Consider the following 22,106-nt stretch of genomic DNA (forward strand, 5'->3'; position numbering starts at 1 on the left):
ATTCTGACTTTTAAACTACATAGATGTTTTGCCTATTAAAAATAAAATTAAGTCTTTTCAAAAAAGGTTCTCTCCTAACTGGAATCAGGACTGTTTTTCTGATAAGTAAGTTCGAAGTCAAGCTGCTTTACATCTTTAGTTATTTTCTTCCTAATACAGAGGGCACACTAATAAACAGCCATTATCTGCTTTTAGATATTAGCTATTCTAAGAAGGAAAAAATCAAATCCCACATCTTGAATTCCACATTTATCTAATAAAAGTTTCTGGAGTCCTCTGGGTTTCCTACATTAAAAAAATTAAATTTAATTCTAGCCTGTTGCTTTTTCTGGGCTTTGAGGATGACACTTCCCGGGATGTTCAAGATGATTGGGTTCTAGATTTTAAGATAAATATTAAAACCTTCATGATACTTGTTAACTGTTCCTTTCTCTTATCTGATTATATCAATTGAAATATATATATTTCAACCAGGCTTGATATCTGTTACTTGCTGGCTAATATTCAGACAGACATTAAATGGCACAATAATGGAATTCCTTAATATTTAGAATCTTTCTCTCCACGTTGTACCAGGACTTACTGAAATATTTGTCTACCAAAATTGGAGCTACCTGTACTTGCAAATTTATTCAATTTTACTGCTGTTTATTCAACTTTTTACTGATATTCTTTGTCTGAATGTACTCTCTGGGAATTCATTCAAAATCACCATCTACTGCGGGCTGTATTTTTGGTTACTAGTACTCACTAACATACACGAGGCAATATTCACTTTCATACTATTGCACACATGATACAGAATTTCATTTGTTAGTAAACTTACGCTCTAATGCTTGCTCCACACATACCGCAGATTTCATCAGTATCTCTACATTTCTTCTCAATTTTGTGATACATGTTTATATTATCATAATTTTTCTCATTATCTTTCCAGAACTTGTATTTTCCTCTATATAAATCACATGTAACGTATCACATTTATCCATGTAGGAATTATTACTCTCATTCTTATTACTATTATAACCACTTTATACATGAATAACCTGAAGCTCACAGAGAGAAAAAACATTTTTTTCTCTTAAAAAGCATTTTTTGAGAAAATTACGCTCAGATAGTCATTTGGAGGGAGGATCCGAAACCTGGCTTGAAGACGGTAAGAATGGATCCTTCAATTTACTAACTGGACTAAGCTATACATGAACTCTGGGTAAGAGCATGTGAACTGCACAAGCAAAATGAGACACTGAGGAGTACAACAGGAGCAGCTGTGCTATTTTCCAATTGACAAATAAAAAAAAGGCTCACATGAAAAGTTCCATTTCTCCTAGTTTCTGGCAGTATAATGCTCAGAGCAGCACCTTGGCAAGGAAGTCAGGATACTTAGGGTCCTGTCACCTGGTAATGCCATACACAGAATGGAAGAACTTGAACAGCCCATCTGACCTCTCTAAGACTCAGTTTCCTCACTTGTAAAACAAGAGTGTTACAAGTTCCTGAGGGACCTCTGAGCTCTAAAATGCTTCAATTCTAGGAAATAGCACAGGACAAGACACTAATGCAGGCTCACAGGGAAGGACAGGGAGCAGCTTGCTTCTAGCCTAGGGAACCATTAGGAACCCCTCTCCTGGCTCTTCCGCACATCTGCCCAAGCTGGCAGCACAGGCAGTGAGCACCCAAGGATACCACACTGCTCTGGCACAGAGAGCCATCACAAACAGACTGGTTCTTGCTATCTCCAGTGAGTTGGTATTAGAGTCTTCCTGAGAGCAGCAACCTTAAGGTAATGGGACTCCTCCAACACAGAATATTCAGCCTCACGGTTTTTTTTCCCTACATAAAATTTCCAAAATCCATTTTTACTGGGAACTCCAAATTCTCTGCAGCTCTCCCTTCCTGTGGTGAGCCATGTGGCTTCTTCCTTAACAAGAAGTGTCTACAATTTGTCCAGAGTCTCTGCTCCCACTGCCAGTTCGATGTGGCTGCTGCCATCAGCCTCTGGCACCTCTTCCAGCCACGCATGCATAGTGCCTACCTTTACCAACATTCCAGCACAGCTGTATGGTCTGGAGTTACAGGCCAGAGCCAGATCTCCACTTCAGCTGCTTCCTTCCCATGTGGTTTTGCGTGGGATATCACAGGAAGCACTGAAAAGAAGTCCTCTTCCCTTGGAGTCTTCACTGAGACTGTCACTGACCAGAAGACAGCCATGTCTATGCGAGCCCAATATGGTAACACTTCAGATGCCAATGACATGGTCCCTCTGTGTCATTCACTTTCTGCCACTCTTGTTCAGGGAACACCATCTCAGATTCCAAATCAGGGGCATAGCCTGTCACTTCTTTACCAGCAAGGGAGCCAGGTATATTATTATCATCAAGGCACACTGGGGCCCCTGCCTGCAATCTGATTTCTGTGTGTCATAGCCGCTCAACCAGGAATGGTGATGGTGCTAAAGGAGATTCAGCCCACAGAAAATCTACCACCAGCCTCCACATCTGGAATTGACTACACTCGTCTGCTCCACCCATCACACAACCACAGCTTCAAGGTGAGTGCAAACAGCAAGTAGGGAGAGGAATAAGGTCAGCATTCAAAAGAAAGATCAAATCCTCAGCTGGAAAGAAGTGAGTTCACAGACAGGTAGAGTTTAAGGCCTGAGACTTTAATAACCACCACCCTCACCCTGTCCTCTTTTTCGGACCTAACAGAGGTGTGAAGGCAAGACACTGTAATGGCCGCCTATGAAACATGCACATAAAACCCAAGAGGGTACCAAGCAACACGATGCTTTTCAGAGCCCTAGCCAATCAGGCCCCCTGTATTCTCCCACACTGTAAGGAACTCCACTTTCCTCATCTATTCCTGATTTTTGGAAGGCATTTCACTTATTGTACTAGTACCAGTTTAACTTTCCTGCACTTCCATAATTGACAGCAGAACTTAAGAACCTGTGTTCTGGGATCTTGTCCAAGGAAGCAGGCTATGAATCTGTCCTTGCTTATATGTTTCAACAGGAAGAGCTCCATTCTCTCTTGTAGTCTATGGGGTGAGGTGTTCTTAACTTCTCAGGAGAGTACATAGTATTTAAGACTCCATGTAAGACTCCTAGGCCTTGTGAAACATTTCATATTTTAAAAATCATTTCTACATTTTATCTGATTTACAAAAACCCTATTAAGTACAAAGGAAATCAAGCAACAGTGACATCAAGTGATTCCCCAGTAAGAGCTAGAACAGATGCCTCCTCTATCTCACACAGGGTGCTGCCCGTGATTCTTAAGAACTGGGACAAATGTCTTGTCCATGTTTAACAGTGCATGATTGCTGTGTTGTGTCTAGAAGCATCTCACTTACCAAACACTGACTTCTTCCTTGTTCTTTGGTAGTGATGGAGACTTCTGTGGGGATGGAGACTTCCCTGGGTTTACAGCTTCCAAGCCAGACATTTTCTCTGCCACAAACTCCAGAATTCCCTGAGACCTGCAGCAGCAAAAATGTCCAGTCACTTGAGAGAAACCTACCACCTGAGCTTGGGGGCATTTCAGTGATACCTTCAACTCAGACTTCTAGTAATCTCTTGGCACTGCCTCCAGATAAAAATAAGGAACAAAAAGAGAACAACGATTTGGAGGATATTAAAACCAAGCTTTCAAAGCCTCTGGATTCCCCCCAGAAATCAAGAGAAAACCAAGATGGTGCACTCCTCCCTTTACAAATCCCTGATATTCACTAGCTCCCGGCCTGCATGGACCCCCTTGGCCAAGAGAAACAGCCTGGTCCTGGAAACACTCATCTGGGAAAGACCAGTCTGAGCCTTGAGGGCCAATGGACACTTGGACATGAGACTAAATCGAGTGGCAGTTTTGAAAACGTTGCTGCCGTGGTAGGGGACAGTCACCTTCCTCAGCTCTTCAGTGTCTTCAAAGACCTTGATCAGTTCACAGGTCCCAAGGTGATCGAAGACAAAATTACCAGAGCCATCGAGTTAAACCAGGTGCGGGAAAGCTCACATACCAAAAAGAGGTCCTCTGGTCAAGCCAAGAAAAACATAAATAAAGCCTCTGAGCCTCAGTGCTGCACCCAAGGCCAAAATCCAGCCACAGGACACAGGTGGTCTGTTCAGGAGAGACCTGTGTATTCGCAGTGTTGCAGATAGCGACAAGGCCCCTGTGACCACGACCAAGCATTCTAATGGCAAATCTCCTAAAGCTGCATCGAGCAGGACCAGCAAAACCAGGAGCCATGAACAGGAAAAGACTGAAAGAACCAGAAAAAGCAACTCTAAGGAAGCTACAGAGGCTAAGCAGTCCAGGAGTAAAGTCATGGCAGAAGAAAAGCCAACCATTCCCAAGATGAAGTGGAAGAAAAATCAACCTCAGCTCAGCTAGGACAACTTTAAAAAACACTGAAGCAGCCTAACTATGGACATGCTGGAGTCTCTGCAGGGTTTTCATACACAGGGGAAGGAGACTGATAGGAAACCTGAATTTTGTTCTTTCTGGGACTGGGGAAATTATAGGAACCCCAAACGCCCCCAGTCATCCCCGGCCACCAAACCAAGGCTGCATACTCCATGTGAGGGACAAGGTCCTGAGAAAACTCACGTCAAAGCCCAGAAACCAGAGGGCAGTGTCAAAAAAGAGTGTCCACCTCCATCCGAGGATGAACGGCCATCTCCTGGAAAGTTCAAGTTGGTGCTTTGGCCTCCTCTGATTGAGGAGAGGACTCCAATTCATTGAGTTCCTTGGAGACCACAGTCTCTGGCTTCACACAGGCCAAAGCTTCCTCTATCCGGCCTGGTTCTACTGACGCAGCTCGACCTACTGCAGTCAGTGCATCCTGGAAAGCTACTGCATTTTTTACACGTTCTGTCTGCTCATCTCATCCTGTGTCGGCCAGCTCAACTCAACCAGGCTTCAGCAACTCTACCCAGCCTGGCATGCCACCATCTGCTGCTTCTAGACCTGTACCCAGAAAACATTATCTTGCACTTCTCTCCATCAGGATCCCATTCCCACTGCTGCGCCCCAGCATCAGTCTCCACCAAAGCCTCAAACCTAGCTTCCACCCCAAAAATTCTGCTACCAACCATGTAAATGGAGGAGACCCAGTATTCCTAAGAGCCAGTAATGTCAAAGCCCATCACAGCACAGAAGAGCAGAGGCCAGCGCACGAGGAAATGGAGAGGCAGGCTCAACAAGAATGAGAAGATGCTGCCAAATACACCACTTTGGAAAACGTACAGCTTTTCACTGAGAGGGAAAAGGAAATTGAAATTGCTGACTGCTGTGGCTATACAACATAAGAGCTGACAGGACTGTCGGTGCCACTTTGGTTACCAGCTATAGAAAGACAGATATGTTTCCACACATACATACATAGATCTAAGTTTCCACATGAAGATAGATATGTTTCTACATGTAGACAGATACGAATAATTACACAGATAATGTTTCCACATGTAGATATGTTTCTCTATTTATTGTGATTGATTTTAGAAGAATAAAACAATAAACTTAATAGAATTAATACATGAGTAATAAAGTAGCCTTTTGAGTTTTGAAGTGCTTCTAACTGTGGTTTCTCTTTGGTGGGAGTGGGGATGAGAGCCTGTATGAGAAAGAAAGACCTGGAAGGTGGACGGCACATCAGGGAAAAGGGATAAGAACTTGGGAGAGAGGAAGAAACTCAGGACAGGGTCAGGAAGGCGAAAGGGGGAGAGAGGTTACAGGTTTATAGAAAGGAGCCGGAATGTGGGAAATGGCAAAAGAAGCGCATCAGGGCTAAGGGTCAGGGTTGACCTCTGAATAGTTGAAGATGGCAGGAGATGCGTCTAGGTTGACCAGGAGAAATGCCGAAAGTCTCTCCTGAGGGCTGATTTCATGTCTCATGGCCACCAGGTAAATATTTTAGAAAACAAGGCATTCAGGACACAACTCCAATTAGGGCTGCCTAATCCATGTATGATTATGGCTGGGGGAGGTGAGTACAAATCAGAGGGGAATCTGGCAGATGAATGGCAGGGGCTCAGAGCTATCCTGGGGGCAACTGATAAGAGGGGCTGAGCCCAGCAAAATTCTGCAGCAGGAGGCCCACCCAGAGCAGGGGCTCAGATCTGAACCACCATTTTACTCAACACCTGGGCACCAGGTACAAGAGCACAGAACTGTGACATGCAAGGTCCATATCACTGTGCCACTTCACTAGTGAGGTTCAGCATCGGAAAGAAGTCACATTCAATGGGGAGGGGCAAGGCCTCATTTTGAGGCCTATTTGCCTCTGAAGTCCTCATTGTTTCAGGCGCCCTTTGGCGGCCAACCTGGCTTTCAGGGAATGGCACCCAGAGCTTCATGGGGGACCAGATCAAACTTCGGGACGGGCCTAAATGTTAACTTGACAGGACCGGTCCTCCTCAATCAACCCTGGCACATGCAGCCTGCTCTAAACATCACTAACAACCTAAGCTCACAAGAAAAATCTCCCTGGAAGAATCTGTTTCTTCCAGGTGCAAGTGATGGGAGTGTGTGTGGGCTGGGTTGCCCTGCCAACAACTGGAGGCCAAAGGCTCAGAATGGTGCAGAGGTGCTCCTTAGAAGGCCCCTTGGGGTAGCCACTGGGAGGGCATGGGACTAGACATCAAAGGGAATGGAGTAGGGAGCGAGTGAAGGGCAAACAGCAGATCAGCACCTAGGGAAAATTGGTAAGTTATATTTAAAACTTAATCCTATTGAGAGCTAATTCACGTACCATAAAATTCACCTCTAGAAACTATAAAATCAGTGGCATTTACTACATTCACAAGTTTGTGCAACCGTCACCTTTATCTAACCCATAGCATTTTCATCATTCCCCAAAGAACCACCCCTTACACATTAGCAGGCACTCATTCCCTCCTCTCTGCACACCCTCGCAGCCTCTAGTCTCTCTTCTCTCTCTATGGATTTGCTTGTCTCGACATTTCATATATATGAAATGATACAGTATGTTACTTCTCAGTCTGGCTTCTTTCATTCCACCAAATGTTTTCAAAATTCATCCATGTTGTACCATATGGAATTTCATTTCTTCTGATGACTGCATAATACCCTGTTGTGTGGCTCTATGATTTTTATTTATCCATTCATCTGATGATGGACATTTGGGTTGTTTCCACTAGTAAAACACATTTATTGAGAGTTCTATTCTGTGCCAGCCAGAGCCAGTCTAAGTTATTCACCCCGTTTAATAGATAAGGAGATAAGCCTAGAGAGTGCGGAGAATTTGCCCAAGTTTGAGCTGGGAACGGAAGGAACTGGGGTTTGAACTCAGGGAATGGACTTGAGAGGTAATAGATTCATATGCTATAGCAGTAGAAAGTTACAAAAGGAAAGCAATGGAAATGCACCCTTTCCCCGAGTCCCACAGCCGCCCATTTCCCTCCCTCTTTAGACACAGTGACTTTTGCCACACTGTGGGTCCTTCCTGAGAAACTATTTATACCCCAACGTTTGTGTATCACACTTATTGATGACTTATTGTTCCACTGATGTGAAACGTCACTTTATGGGATAAGAAATTCTTCGGTGTATTTGTATTACTCTTTCCAGAACTGTCCTTTTTCGCTTATCCCTTTAGATTGCCATTTCACTAAAATTCTTTCTATCTTCTTTTACATTCTTAAACATTTCCTCCCTTTCTGGTTTCTTTCTCTCAGGTATTATCCCGTGTTCATTCACTCTGGCTTAATTTTTAATTCAGGCTTCATTTCTGAAAATTGAAAAAATGTTGAAATTCAGTCCTGAGGTCTACCATCTTACCTCATTCTGACTTATGCTGTTCTTCCATTTTTTTTATCATGGCAAAATCGACATAACACAAAATTGACCATTTTAAACACTTTTAAGTATACAATAGTAGCATTAAGTACCTTCACATGATTGTGTAGCCATCACAACTGCCCAAATTTAAAATAATCATGTCAAAAGACTGAGCAGGTCTTCAGAAAGATGGAGGCAGCAGCATAGTTTCTGGATCCCTCCAAACCATCTCATGGAAATAGGTCAAAGAAAACCAAACATTCCTAGGTAGCATTTATTGTTTCCAGAAGTTTTTCTTCATCCCAAACAGAAACCCTGTGCCCACTACATTAAACACATAAATAAATAAATAAATAAGAAAACATGGTGGTTTGCTTTCTGAGGTTTTCTGACTCTTTTCCTCCTCCACACTTTTTTCAAAACATTTCCCTTTGTGTCTGGTGTTCCTCTGAGAAGCTTCTCCTCTGTGTGGGCCACAGCCCGGAGAGGAGCTCTCGCTGATCAGTTTCAAGATGTGCAGGGGCTGGACTACTCCACCTCTACACAGACTCTATCCTGGGTCCCTTGGACTTAACTCACTCTGCGGTTGGGGAAACCTCCCCTAGTCTCTGCTGCTGTTCTCAAATTGGCCCACAGTGCTTCCCAGTGACCACCTGCTGGCACTTTGAAGGCCTCCTGCCCTCATGCCCATCCTCCCGTCTGCCACTTCTTCTGGAGCAGACACTGAGATTCCAGGAAGGTCTGTGCCTGGCGGTGGTGGTCAGCCCCACACTCGTGTTTGGGATTCCTGGTTTCATGCTAAGTGTTGCCCGTGGGTGTTGGGTTTTGGTTGATGTATTTCCATGGGAGGGTTTGGGGAGATTCAAAACCTATGCTCCTGACCCTACCTTTCTGGAATTCCACTTCTTCATGTGACGTACTTAGTTTACATGGTGGGGGTCCTGTGATTTTCAGTCCCCCAAAGCAGAGCTCCTCGTGCCCTCTCCTGTTAGGACTCTGGGTCAGATGAGGCTTTCTGAGTCTCCTCTGTCTTACATGGCTCCTCCTGCCTGCATTTGCTCAGTCCAGGTTGTGAAGAAGTCAAAACAACAACATAATGAGCTCAAGAGTGGAGGGACATCTAGCCACCACAAGGGGTGGAATAAGCCTGTGGGCACATGGGGAGTCTGGAAAAAATGTGTCTTTTCCTTCCCTCTTTTCCTCTTTGTATCTCCTTTCGTAAACATGTACAATATGGAATCTCCAATCTGTCTTCCTCCCCAGCAAAAAACCTGGTCCATGTTCAGTTTTCCTCATCTCAGTTCATGCCAATCCTTTTTTTTAATTCCTCAGGCCACAAACATATAAAGTCCTTTCACTCCTCTCTTCCCCTCCCAACCACACATCCAGAACATCAGCAACTTCCATCTGCCTTACTTTCTAGTTGTTTCCAGAACTTTTCCATGTCCAATCACTTTTATCTCCATCCACTCTAGTTCAAGCTCCCATCATTTTATACCTGGACTACTGGGAGAGCCTTCTATCTCAGAGGTTCCCAAACTTTCTAGATTCACAGAGCCTCTGGTGTCTCACCTCTAGGCTAAAAGAAATACTTCATAGTTCTATTTATTAAGTAGTTAGGTGACAACAATCTAACAAGTATTCATGCTTGTAGTAGGATGGGTCATGGCCACCCAAAAAGATCAGGTCCTAATCTCTTACACCTGCAATACCACTACCTTATTGAGAAAAAAGGTCTTTGCATACTGATTAAATTAAGGATCTTGAGATGGGGACGCTTTCCTCGATTATCAGGGTGATCCCTAAATGCAACCACATGTCCTTATAAAATGGAGGCGGATGAAAATATGGTACAGACAGACGAGGAGAAGGCAATGTGATCGTGTAGGCAAAGACTGGAGTGTTGCAGTCACCAGGCAAGCAATGCCAGCAGCCACCAGAAATTGGAAGAGGCGAAGAATGAACTCTCCCCCAAGAGCCTGCGGAAGGAGTGCAGCCCTGACAACACTCTAAATTCATCCCAGTGATACTGATTTCAGACTTCTGGCTTCCAGAACTGTAAAAAGTAATTTCTGCTTATTTAAGCTGCTGACGTGCAGACATTTGTTAGAGCAGCCACAAGAAACATGATCCAGTGATCCCGTACATTACAGCAACAACTAAGTAGACACTTGGAAATAAGAATATAAAAGGAAAAATATTTTTATTTCAATCTTTACCCCAATTGATTCCCTTGATAATGGAAAGTGTGTGTTTGTTGGGCACTGTACAACTTCCCAAAACTTAGAATTAAATCGAAGTGCCAGCCTCATATCTTGCTTCACATTGATTTTCAAACAGTACTTGCTTCCTGTGACAGCTACTGCCAAAAACCAGCTTCATAAAAATATGATGGCACTGAAAGGACAATAGCATGATTTGATGTTCAGTCTGTAAACTACTGAACTAGCTAGAAGCTCACATCGTATCTGACAGATGGCAAGTATTGCTGTGCTTCCCTCAAAATTTTGAAGTATCTTTTGGCACCCTGGTGAATTTGCTGGGGTGTCCTGGGGGCCTCCCCAATGTACCCTGTGAACTACAGTCCTAACTGGCTTCCCTATTCCCACACTTCCCTAATTTGTCACATAGCCACCGGAGTGATTCTTTCAAAACATAAGGCAGATTCTGTCCTGCTCAGACACTTCCATGATTCTTCATTTTTCTGAGTCAAAGCCAACATCTCTACGATGGCCTAAAAAGTCCAGATTTTCTTCCTTTTGATCCCTATAAGCCCTTGTCCATGTGGGCTTTGAAACAAGAACTGAGTTTTTCTTGCTCACTATTATTGACCTATTGCCTGACACAGACCCACGAGTGTGATAGGTACTCAATAAATATTTGCTCTCTTAATGAAGCTCTAACTGCCTGGAAGACAACATTTGTTCCCAAGAGCACAATGGCCAGGGTTTCTTGTTGTTCATCTCATTTATCACCATAACTGACTACCCATCCTTGTAATTCATCTTGGTGCCAGTGAGGCAACACTTATTTTAACATCAGCTGAACATCCTACAATCTTTATGGAGTGTCATCTGGGGTCCCAGGATGTTCCAGGCATGGGGGACAGAGCTGTAAGCGAGTCAGGAGAAGTTTTCCTGTCTTCCAGGAGATTACATTCTTGGGGCAAGGAGATACAGTGAACAATCCAGATCATAGCGGACAGTGGTAAGGAAGTTGAAAAGAGCTAAAACAGGATCAGATGATAGAGGATGACTGGGGGGCTCCTTAGAGTGCATGGTCAGAGAAGTTATCTTTGAGAAGAGACATGTAAGTAAGGCATGAATGATAGACAAGATGGAGCCAGCCAGGTGAAGATCAGGGTAAGACCATTCCAGGAAGAGGAAAAAACTGTGGAACTGTCTTGAGTGGAGCAGTAGAAATTCAGACAGGGTGGCTGGAGATGAGCAAGCAAGGAGAGGGGGTTTGAGGTCACAGCGACAACAGGGACCGAGTCACATTGGGAGCAATGGTAAGGAATTTGGAATTTTTAATTCCAAGTGCCATGGGAAGTAACTGGGGGGTTGTAAATGCTCCCACTTTATACCCTCCAATCAATTCTATTAGAGCAACAGAACAGATTTTTGTTTTAAAAAATATATTAGCTGTTGTAAGAATGAAGTACGTGACAATGGATGTTGTTCCTGTACTGAGATTACCCCTCCAGGTGTGGCACTCATCACACAGGTAATAGTAGGCAAACAGAGGGATTCTCAAGATGGCAGCATGGGTACGGTGTCAGAGATCTTCTCCAAGAACCATATATATTTAGAAAATACAGCAAATACAACTATTCCTAGAAGAGTTACCAGGTGATACAGAACACCAGCCAGGCTACATCTATATCTCCGAGAACACAACATGTCATGAAAAGAGTAAGATACAAAGCCGTGACCCAGCGGGACCCAAGAACTATCCCCACCACAGCTCACTGGTGGGAGGAAAAGAATCAGAGTGGGGAGGGCATGGAAACACAGGTCTGCTGGATAACCAGGCCTAAGCTTCTGCACCGTGAGCATAGACACACACTACATGGTGTACTGGATATTAGAGGAGGAGAAAAGCAAAATTCGAGACTAAGACTGTGAACTGCTGCCCTGGGACAAAAGAAATGTGAATGCTTTAAAAGTCTTCAAGGGACAAGGGTTTAACAGGTGGACAAAATCATCATGGCACACTCAGCCCAGCAGGCTGGGACCTTTAAGGAACTGCAGGCGCCCTAACTTTCTGGGTGGTGACGCAGCTCCGTTCATTCACCCCAGCTGGCACTGCAAGCGAACCGGCTGACCTGCCATTGCTGCAGAGCAGCCCCGCCCACAGCAACCACACAGAGGCTTCTCCCAGTGTGTAGTTTACCAGGTCAGACCCAGAGGCTGCACCCTGTCCGCAGCTGACTGGCACAGACACCAGAGACCGGCAGAGTCCAGAAGGCACAAAGGGGCTTCATTCTCACGGCGAACACACGCTGCTTGCTGCGACCCCCACAAGTGCCCAAGGCCATCCAGAGGGTCACCCCCATCAGGGCATCACAGCCCAAAGCTGCTCCCTGTGTGCAGGTGTCCCTCACAGGCAGCGGAGACGTGCAAAGCAACCAGCAAGCAGGAAGGGACGTTCTTCTCCCAGCTGACAAACATGCCACTCACTGGCAATCACTTGCATCGCCATGAAAAGGCAGAAGAACCTTGTTCAGGCCAAAAATCTCTCAAACACCAGACAGAGGGGCCTGGTGACACCGAAATCACCAATCTTCCTGAAAAGGAACCCAAAAGTCATAAGCATGCTGATGGAACTACAGAGAAAAATGCAAGAGCTAAGGGATGAATTCTGGAGGGAGTTACCAGAAATGAAACAAACAATGGAAGGACTGAAGAGCAGACTGGATGAGGTGCAAGAGACTGTTAATGCAATAGAAATCAGAGAACAGGAATACAGAGAAGCTGAGGCAGAGAGAGTTGAAAGCTCTCCAGGAATGAAAGAATATTAAGAGAACTGTGTGACCAACCCAAACGGAACAATATTCGCATTACAGGGGCACCAGAATAAGAAGAGGAAGAAAAAGGGATAGAAAGTGTCTTTGAAGAAACAATTGCTGAAAACTTCCCCAATCTGGGGAAGGAAATAGTCTCTCAGACCATGGAAGTCCACAGATCTCCCAACACAAGGAACCCAAGGAGGACAACACCAAGAAAAGACACATAATAACTAAAATGGCAAAGATCAAAGAAAAAGACAGAGTATTAAAAGCAACCAGAGAGAGAAAAAACATCACCTACAAAGGAAAACACATCAGACTATCATCAGACTTCTCAGCAGAAACCTTACAGTCCAGAAGGGAATGGCATGATATATTCCATGCAATGAAAGAGAATGGCCTCAAACCAAGAATACTGTATCCAGCAAGATTATCATTTAAATTTGAAAGAGGGATTAAACAATTCCCAGATAAGCAAAAGTGGATGGAAGTTACCTACCAGAAACCATCCCTACAGTGTATTTTAAATGGACTGCTCTAGATGGAAGTGCTCCTAAGGCTAAATAGATGTTACAGGAGGAAACAAAACCACAGCAAAGAGAGTAAAACAACCAACTACTAATTTAATGAAAAAAAATTAGCTATCCACAAAATGACTCAAGGGAAAACACACAAGAGTACATAATAAAACACCACACATATAAAGAGGGGAGGAAGAAGAAAAAGAAGGGAGAGAAATAAAGAATCATCAGACAGTGTTTATAATAGCGTAATAAGTGAGTTAATTTAGACAGTTAGATAGTAAGGAAGCTACCCTTGAACCTTTGGTAATCATGAATCCAAAGCGTGCAATGGTAATAAGTGCATGTCTATCACAATCACCCTAAATGTAAATGGACTGAATGCACCGAATCCAAAAATACATCAAGAGGATCATACACCATGATCAAGTGCGATTCATCCCAGGGATACAAGGATGGTACAGCATTTGAAAATCCATCATCAACATCCACGACATCAAAAAGAGGACAAAAACCATATTATCATCTCCATAGATGCTGAAAAGCATTTCACAACATTCAACATTTATTCATGATAAAAACTCTCCCATGATAAAAACAAAATGGGTATAGACAGCAAGTACCTCAACATAATAAAGGCCATATATGACAAACAGCCATAAGCTGCTAACAACGAAAAGGATAGTTAACAATGAAAAGGTGAACACCTTTCCTTTAAGAGAAATTAAAGAGGACATAGATTAATGAAAATTTATCCCATGCTTTTGGGTAGGAAGAATTACTATTGTCAAAATGGCCATCCCGCCTAAAGCAACCTACAGATTTAATGCAATCCCTATCAAAATACAGGCAGCATTCTTCAATGAACTGGAACAAACAGTTCTAAAATTCATATGGAACTACAAAAGATGCCAAATAGCCAAAGCAATACTGAGAAGGAACAATAAAGCAGGGGGGATCTCGCTTACAACTTCAAGCTCTACTACAAAGCCACAGTAATCAAGACAATTTGGTAGTGGCACAAGAACAGACCCACAGACCAGTGGAACAGCATAGAGAGTCCAGATATTAACCCAAGAATATATGGTCAATTAATATATGATAAAGGAGCCATAGATATACAATGGGGAAATGACAGCCTCTTCAACAGCAGGTGTTGGCAAAATTGGGTAGCTACATGTAAGAGAATGAAACTGGATTACTGTCTAACCCATACACAAAAGTAAACACAAAATGGATTAAAGACCTGAATGTAAGTCATGAAACCATAAGATTCTTAGAAAAAACATACGCAAAACTCTCTTGGACATAAACATGAGCAACTTCTTCATAAATATATCTCCACAGGCAAGGGGAACAAAAGTAAAAATGAACAAGTGGGACTAAATCCAACTAAAAAGCTTCTGTACAGCAAAGGACACCATCAGTAGAACAAAGAGACATCCTACAGTAAGGGAAAGCACATTCACAAATAATATATCCGACAAGGCATTGACATAGAAAATATATGAAGAGCTCAAACACCTTAACAAACAAAGAGCAAATAAACCAATTAAAAAATGGGCAGAGGAGCTGAAAAGACACTTCTTCAAAGAAGAAATTCAGATGGAGAACAGGCACATGAAAAGATGCTCCACATCACTAATCATCGGAGAAATGCAAATTCAAAGCACAATGAGATATCACCTCACACCAGTTAGGAAGGCCAGCATCCAAAAGACAAACAACAACAAATGTTGGTGAGGATGTGGAGAAAGGGGAACCTTCCTACACTGCTGGTGGGAATGTCAATTAGTTCAACCATGGCGAAAAGCAGTACGGATGTTCCTCAAAAAACTAAAAATAGAAATACATTTGATTCAAAATTCCACTTTTGGGAATTTACACTAAAAATGGAAGAGCCCAGTTTGAAAAACACATATGCACTGCTATCTTTATGGCAGCACTATTTACAATATCCAAGAAATGGAAGCAACCTAAGCATCCATCAGTAGATAATTGGATAAAGAAAATGTGGTATATATACAAATGGAATATGATTCAGCCATAAGAAGAAAACAAATAGTACCATTTGCAACAACATTGATGGAGCTAGAAAGTATTACGCTCAGTGAAATAAGGCAGTAGAGAAAGACAAGTATCAAATGATTTCAATTACCTGTGGAATATGAGAACTAAGCAAAAACTGAAGGAACAAAACAGCAACAGACTCACAGTACCCAGGAATGGACTAACAGTTACCAAAGGGAAAGGGACTGGGGAGGATGGGTGGGAAGGGAGGGATTATGGGGGAAAAGGGGAATTACAATTAGGACACATAACATGGGGGCGCTGCCACAGGGAAGGCAGTATAGCACAGAGAAGACAAGTAGTGATTATCATCTTACAATGCTGAAGGACAGTGATTGTAATGGGGTATGTGGTGGGGACTTGATGCCGGGAGGAGTCTAGTAACCATGATGTTGCTCATATAACTGCACATTAATGATACCAAAATAAATAAATAAACAAATAAATGAATACAACTACAACAGTCATTTTATCAAAATGCATTAATTTAAAAACAGAAGACTTATTCTGATGGCGTATTTATCAGGAACCAACAAACACCAAAAGGCAAACTGGGAAAAATATTAACACCTTATCTAAAAAATACTATCTTACCAACTGTAAGGGCCAGAAACTTGGAAGTCACCACCACTGTCAGCCGTTTCTTCTTGACCCTCCTCCTCCTCAAACCACCACCAAGTTGTAACAAAGGTATTACCTAAGTATCTCCAGAATATGTTCACATCTTTCCACCAAAATGACCAACCGCCCCACACCCGAGCCACCATTATGCCCCTTCCACGAAAACCTCCTAACTTGTCTCCTTGCTTCCACTCTTTTCCGTACAATGTATTCTCCACTCGGTGGCAAAACAATAGGTTGAAAATTCATATCTGATTGGGATCCATACACTCACCATCAACAGAAACAGTTCAACAGTTTTCTCTTACTCTTTTTTTTTTATTGAAGGGTAGTTGACTCACAGTATTACATTAGTTTCAGGTGTACAACACAGTGATTCAACATTTATATACATGATAATTCTAGCTACCAGCTATCACCATACAAAGTTGTTACAATATTTTGACTATATTCCTTATGCTATACATTACATCACGGTTACTTATTTATTTTACAATTGGAACTCTGTACTTTTTGTTTGTTTTTTGTTTTTTGAGAGGGCATCTCTCATATTTATTGATCAAATGGTTGTTAACAACAATAAAATTCTGTATAGGGGAGTCAATGCTCAATGCACAATCATTAACCCACCCCAAGCCTAATTTTCATCAGTCTCCAATCTTCTGAAGCATAACGAACAAGTTCTTACATGGAGAACAAATTCTTACGTAGTGAGTAAGTTACATGGTGAACAGTACAAGGGCAGTCATCACAGAAACTTTCGGTTTTGATCATGCATTATGAACTATAAACAATCAGTTCAAATATGAATATTCATTTGATTTTTATTCTTGAGTTATATGTGAATCCCACATTTCTCTCTTTATTATTATTATTTTTAATAAAATGTTGAAGTGGTAGGTAGATGCAAGATAAAGGTAGAAAACATAGTTTAGTGTTGTAAGAGAGCAAATGTAGATGATCAGGTGTGTGCCTGTAGACTAAGTGTTAATCCAAGCTAGACAAGGGCAATAAAACATCCATGGATGCAGAAGATTTCTCTCAAAACGGGGGGGGGGGGTGAGGTTCTAAGCCTCACCTCTGTTGATCCCCAATTTCTCACCTGATGGCCCCCTTGCGACTGTGCCTGTCTTAGGTTGTTCTTCCCTTGAGGAATCTTACCCGTCTCTGGCTAACCAGTCATCTTCCAGGGGCATACAGGGAGATGTAAAGTTGGTAAGTGAGAAGAAATATTGTTTGAAAAGGTTAGCTTTTTACTTCTTTGCATATGCCCTGTGGCTTCTATGCCCAGCATTTGTCTTGAGGTATCTTTACCACTTGGAAGAATTATGATACTCAGTAAATTTGATATGCGGCATGAATTCTATTTAAGGGTTGTAATTAGGAAGGAAGAAGAAAAGCTATAGAAGTAGCAGGCGGAAGAAAACATGGGAAGATTGATTATTTCTTTGACATATCTTTTTGTAGAGTGACTTCAGCATGTATAGGTTTTAAACTACTAATTAAATTGCGCACACACATTAACATAATAGGAGTACAGTTACATAACCAAAGCAGACCTATAATTACCAGCCATCTCCAGTGAAACCAAGAAAACCAGTTAGGCACCTTAGGCATTTGTGAAAACTTGTCTATGATATGGTGGATATTGTCCAACTGAACTTGAACAGTCTGAGAGAAATTGGACAAATTAAAACAACCCATTCCTGGGGACTGTTCACATCCCATATGTTCTTTTAACAGTAGATAGTCTGTAGTTGTAGGATTTTGGGAGCGCTAGAATTTGCACTTCTCCTAATTCTTGGTTTATTTCCAACAGTATAGATCCAGACAAATTTGTGGTTTTACTGTATGCACAGGCCAGCTTAGATATCTCCTTCATTCCAATGGCAAGTCCAGGAACCGGTGGGATGAGTGCATCTACAGCTGTAGCAGCGCGTGGATCTTTGTTGGGGTTTTTTGATGATCATCTTCTGGTATGAGTCTTCCAGAGAGTGCTGATGTTGGAAGTTCTTCATATCGTATCTTAATTCATTTTCTGGGTAGCCAAATTAGGCTTTGATCCTCTGTATAAACACAAACAGACCCTTTGACTACACTTTAATATGCCCTTTATACCATTGTGTAGAACTCATTGGAGGTCACCACACAGAAACTGCTTTTTTTCTTTTTAAGAGTAAGGAATATTATCAGAAAAATGTACCTCCATAGCCGATCATCTGACACCCTTTAAGTGGTCAAAATAAAGGATATTTAAAGCATGCATTAATCGTTGATTTACAGTTAGTTTTACCCTATCAGGAAGTAATCCCCCTTTTCTTTCTTTTTTTATTGTTATCATTAATCTACACTTACATGAAGAATATTATGTTTACTAGGCTCTCCCCTATACCAGGTCCCCCCTATAAACCCCTTTACAGTCACTGTCCATTAGCATAGCAAAATGTTGTAGAATCACTACTTGTCTTCTCTGTGTTGTACAGCCCTCCCCTTTCTCCCACCCCCCATGCATGCTAATCTTAATACCCCCTTCTTCTTCCCCCCCTTATCCCTCCTGCCCACCCATCCTCCCCAGTCCCTTTCCCTTTGGTACCTGTTAGTCCATTCTTGGGTTCTGTGATTCCGCTGCTGTTTTGTTCCTTCAGTTTTTCCTTTGTTCTTATACTCCTCAGATGAGTGAAATTATTTTGTATTTCTCTTTCTCCACTTGGCTTATTTCACTGAGCATAATACCCTCCAGCTCCATCCATGTTGCTGCAAATGGTAGGATTTGCCCTCTTCTTATGGCTGAATAGTATTCCATTGTGTATGTATACTACATCTTCTTTATCCATTCATTTATTGATGGACATTTAGGTTGCTTCCAATTCTTGGCTATTGTAAATAGTGCTGCGATAAACATAGGGGTGCATCGCATCTGTCTTTCTCAAACTTGATTGCTGCATTCTTAGGGTAAATTCCTAGGAGTGGAATTCCTGGGTCAAATGGTAAGTCTGTTTTGAGCATTTTGATGTACCTCCATACTGCTTTCCACAATGGTTGAACTAATTTACATTCCCACCAGCAGTGTAGGAGGGTTCCCCTTTCTTCACAGCCTCACCAACATTTGTTGTTGTTTGTCTCTTGGATGGCAGCCATTCTTACTGGTGTGAGGTGATACCTCATTGTAGTTTTAATTTGCATTTCTCTGATAATTAGCGATGTGGAGCATCTTTTCATGTGTCTGTTGGCCATCTGTATTTCTTTTTTGGAGAACTGTCTGTTCAGTTCCTCTGCCCATTTTTTAATTGGGTTATTTGTTTTTTGTTTGTTGAGGCATGTGAGCTCTTTATATATTCTGGATGTCAAGCCTTTATCAGATCTGTCATTTTCAAATATATACTCCCATACTGTAGGGTTCCTTTTTGTTCTATTGATGGTGTCTTTTTCTGTACAGAAGCTTTTCAGCTTAATATAGTCCCACTTGCTCATTTTTGCTGCTGCTTTCCTTGCCCGGGGAGATATGTTCAAGAAGAGGTCACTCATGTTTATGTTTAAGAGGTTTTTGCCTATGTTTTTTTCCAAGAGTTTAATGGTTTCATGACTTACATTCATGTCTTTGATCCATTTTGAGTTTACTTTTGTATATGGGGTTAGACAATGGTCCAGTTTCATTCTCCTACATGTAGCTGTCCAGTTTTGCCAGAACCATCTGTTGAAGAGACTGTCATTTCACCATTGTATGTCCATGGCTCCTTTATCAAATATTAATTGACCATATATGTCTGGGTTAATGTCTGGATTCCCTAGTCTGTTCCATTGGTCTGTGGCTCTGTTCTTGTGCCAGTACCAAATTGTCTTGATTACTATGGCTTTATAGTAGAGCTTGAAGTTGGAGAGTGAGATCCCCCCTACTTTATTCTTCTTTCTCAGGATTGCTTTGGCTATTCGGGGTCTTTGGTGTTTCCATATGAATTTTTGATTTGTTCCAGTTCATTGAAGAATGTTGCTGGTAGTTTCATAGGGATTGCATCAAATCTGTATATTGCTTTGGGCAGGATGGCCATTTTGACTATATTAATTCTTCCTAGCCACGAGCACGGGATGAGTTTCCATCTGTTAGTGTTCCCTTTAATTTCTCTTAAGAGTGACTTGTAGTTTTCAGAGTATAAGTCTTTCACTTCTTTGGTTAGGTTTATTCCTAGGTATTTTTTTTTTGATGCAATTGTGAATGGAGTTGTTTTCCTGATTTCTCTTTCTGTTGGTTCATTGTTAGTGTATAGGAAAGCCACAGATTTCTGTGTGTTAATTTTGTATCCTGCAACTTTGCTGTATTCTGATATCAGTTCTAGTAGTTTTGGGGTGGAGTCTTTAGGGTTTTTTATGTACAGTATCATGTCATCCGCAAATAGTGACAGTTTAACTTCTTCTTTACCAATCTGGATTCCTTGTATTTCTTTGTTTTGTCTGATTGCCGTGGCTAGGACCTCCAGTACTATGTTAAATAACAGTGGGGAGAGTGGGCATCCCTGTCTGGTTTCTGATCTCAGAGGAAAAGCTTTCAGCTTCTCGCTGTTCAGTATAATGCTGGCTGTGGGTTTATCATAAATGGCATTTATTATGTTGAGGTACTTGCCCTCTATTCCCATTTTGCTGAGAGTTTTTATCATGAATGGATGTTGAACTTTGTCAAATGCTTTTTCAGCATCTGTGGAGATGATCATGTGGTTTTTGTCTTTCTTTTTGTTGACGAGGTAGATGATATTGATGGACTTTCGAATGTTGTACCATCCTTGCATCCCTGGGATGAATCCCACTTGGTTATGGTGTACGATCTTTTTGATGTATTTTTGAATTTGGTTTCCTAATATTTAGTTGAGTATTTTTGCATCTACATTCATCAGGGATACTGGTCTGCAGTTTTCTTTTTTGGTGGGGTCTTTGCCTGGTTTTGGTATTAGGGTGATGTTAGCTTCGTAGAATGAGTTTGGGAGTATCCCCTCCTCTTCTATTTTTTGGAAAACTTTAAGGAGAATGGGTATTATGTCTTCCCTGTATGTCTGATAAAATTCCAAGGTGAATCCATCTGGCCCGGGGGTTTTGTTCTTTGGTAGTTTTTTGATTACCGCTTCAATTTCGTTGCTGGTAATTGGTCTGTTTAGATTTTCTGCTTCTTTCTGGGTCAGTCTTGGAAGGCTGTATTTTTCTAGGAAGTTGTCCATTTCTCCTAGGTTTCCCAGCTTGTTAGCATATAGGTTTTCATAGTATTCTCTAATAATTCTTTGTATTTCTGTGGGGTCCGTCGTGATTTTTCCTTTCTCGTTTCTGATACTGTTGATTTGTGTTGACTCTCTTTTCCTCTTAATAAGTCTGGCTAGAGGCTTATCTATTTTGTTTGTTTTCTTTAAGAACCAGGTCTTGGTTTCATTGATTTTTGCTACTGTTTTATTCTTCTCAATTTTATTTATTTCTTCTCTGATCTTTACTATGTCCCTCCTTCTGCTGACCTTAGGCCTCATTTGTTCTTCTTTATCCAATTTCGATAATTGTGACATTAGACCATTCATTTGGGATTGTTCTTCCTTTTTTAAATATGCCTGGATTGCTATATACTTTCCACTTAAGACTGCTTTTGCTGTGTCCCACAGTAGTTGGGGCTTTTTGTTGTTGTTGTCATTTGTTTCCATATATTGCTGGATCTCAATTTTGATTTGGTCATTGATCCATTGATTATTTAGGAGTGTGTTGTTAAGCCTCCATGTGTTTGTGAGCCTTTTTGCTTTCCTAGTTTATGTCTTTGTGGTCTGAAAAGTTGGTTGGTAGGATTTCAATCTTTTGGAATTTACTGAGGCTCTTTTTTTGGCCTAGTATGTGGTCTATTCTGGAGAATGTTCCATGTGCACTTGAGAAGAATGTGTATCCTGTTGCTTTTGGATGTAGACTTCTGTAGATGTCTATTAGGTCCATCTGTTGTAGTGTGTTGTTCAGTGCCTCTGTGTCCTTACTTATTTTCTTTCTGGTGGATCTGTCCTTTGGAGTTAGTGGTGGTTGAAGGCTCCTAGAATGAATGCATTGCATTCTATTTCCTCCTTTAGTTCTGTTAGT

The 22,106-nt window shown here is 41.8% G+C and overlaps 1 pseudogene; it reads left to right on the forward strand.

The window, feature by feature from the left end:
* The first annotated feature begins 1,850 nt into the window (after positions 1-1,850).
* LOC140847038 (uncharacterized protein C2orf78-like) overlaps positions 1,851-22,106 on the forward strand; it is a 79,120-nt pseudogene continuing 58,864 nt past the window's right edge.

The sequence above is a fragment of the Manis javanica genome, chromosome 17, assembly GCF_040802235.1.
Source record: "Manis javanica isolate MJ-LG chromosome 17, MJ_LKY, whole genome shotgun sequence".
Lineage (NCBI taxonomy): Eukaryota > Metazoa > Chordata > Mammalia > Pholidota > Manidae > Manis > Manis javanica.